This window comes from Chlorocebus sabaeus, chromosome 11 (assembly GCF_047675955.1).
Source record: "Chlorocebus sabaeus isolate Y175 chromosome 11, mChlSab1.0.hap1, whole genome shotgun sequence".
NCBI classification, from domain to species: domain Eukaryota; kingdom Metazoa; phylum Chordata; class Mammalia; order Primates; family Cercopithecidae; genus Chlorocebus; species Chlorocebus sabaeus.
The window spans coordinates 34,696,612-34,698,901 of NC_132914.1; positions in this window are offsets into that span (position 1 = coordinate 34,696,612).

Below are 2,290 nucleotides of genomic sequence, written 5' to 3' on the forward strand. Positions count from 1 at the left end.
GCCTCCCGAGTAGATGGGCGCACCACCATGTCTGGGTAATTTTTTTGCATTTTTGGTAAATATGGGGTTTTGCCATGTTGTCCAGGCTGGTCTCAAAATCCTCAGCTCAAGCGATCTGCCCACCTCGGCATCCCAGAGTGCTGGGTTTACAGCCATGAGCCACTGTACCAGGCCAGCGTTCATATTTGCTACAGTTTTATGATACCCAAAAGCTCTCATCATCTTTCAATGCTCAAATTATGCATTGGGAAACCTTTAGGAGCAGGACAGTCAGTCATGTTATCATTGGGCCTCCACACATCACCAGCCTGGGTATAAACATAAAATCAAACACAGGTGCTTAGGTCACATTGCAATATCAACTCTAAGAACATCTAGCACTGCATTTTCTAGCACAATAGCAACTAGCCACTAAAGAGAAGTTAATATAAAAATATTAAATTAATATTTAAGTTAATATTTAATTAAATTACCAGCCTGGCCAATATGGTGAATCCTTCTCTACTAAAAATAAAAAAATTAGCCAGGCATGGTGGCACAGGCCTGTAGTGCCAGCTACTTAGGAGGCCGAAGCAACAGAATTACTTGATCCTGGAAGGTAGAGGTTGCAGTGAGCCGAGATGGAGCCACTGCACTCCAGCATGGGCAACAGAGCAAGACTCCCGTCTCAAAATAAATAAGTAAATAAATTAATTAAATTAAAGTCTCTGTTCAACTACCCTAGTTGCATGTGACTGTGGTTATCATATTAGACAGTATAAAATACATTATAATTATTGTGGAAAGTTGTGTTTTAAAATTTTTATGGAGAATTATGTACCTTTAGACAACATCTAAAAAAACTGCTGCTTAGGAAACACTACAATAGAAGATGGCCGAATAGGAACAGCTCCAGTCTCCAGCTCCCAGTGTGAGTGACACAGAAGACAGGTGATTTCTGCATTATCAACTGAGGTACTGGGTTCATCTCACTGGGGAGTGCAGGACAATCAGTGCTGGTCAGCTGTTGCAGCCCGACCAGCAAGAACTGAAGCAGTGGGAAGCATCACCTCACCTGGGAAGCACAAGGGGGAAGGGAATCCCTTTTCCTAGCCAGGGGAACAGAGACACACAACACCTGGAAAATAGGGTAACTCTTACCCCAATACTGCACTTTAAGCAAATGGGCACAACAGGAGATTATATCCCACACCTGGCCGGGAGGGTCCCACGCCCACGGAGCCTTCCTCATTGCTAGCACAGCAGTCTGTGATCTAACCGCAAGGCAGCAGTGAGGCTGGTGGAGGGGCGCCCACCATTGCAGAGGCTTAAGTAGGTAAACAAAGCCCTGGGAAGATCGAACTGGGTGGAGCTCACAGCAGCTCAAGGAGGCCTGCCAGTCTCTGTAGACTCCACCTCTGGGGACAGGGCACAGCTAAACAACAACAACAACAACAACAACAACAGCAGAAACCTCTGCAGCCACAAGCAAACCTGTCTGACAGCTTTGAAGAGAGCGGTGGATCTCCCAACATGGAGGTTGAGATCTGAGAAGGGACAGACTGTCTGCTCAAGTGGGTCCCTGACCCCTGAGTAGCCTAACTGGGAGACATTCTCCACTAGGGGCAGACCGACACCCCACACCTCACACGGTGGAGTACACCCCTGAGAGGAAGCTTCCAAAGGAAGAATCAGACAGGTACACTCGCTGTTCAGCAGTATTCTATCTTCTGTAGCCTCTGCTGCTGACACCCAGGCAAACAGGGTCTGGAGTAGACCTCAAGCAATCTCCAACAGACCTACAGCTGAGAGTCCTGACTGTTAGAAGGAAAACTAACAAACAGGAATGACACCCACACCAAAACCCCATCAATACGACACCATCATCAAAGACCAGAGGCAGATAAAACCACAAAGATGGGGAAAAAGCAGGGCAGAAAAGCTGGAAACTAAAAAAATCAGAGCGCATCTCCCCCTCCAAAGGAACACAGCTCATTGCCAGCAACGGATCAAAGCTGACGGAGAATGACTTTGACGAGATGAGAGAAGAAGGCTCCAGTCCATCAAACTTCACAGAGCTAAAGGAGGAATTACGTACCCAGCGCAAAGAAACTAAAAAGCTTGAAAAAAGAGTGGAATAATTGATAACCAGAAAAATTAATGCAGAGAAGGTCATAAACGAATGGACACAGATGAAAACCATGACACGAGGAATACGTGACAAATGCACAAGCTTCAGTAACCGACTCCATCAACTGGAAGAAAGAGTATCAGCAATTGAGGATCAAATGAATGAAATGAAGCGAGAACA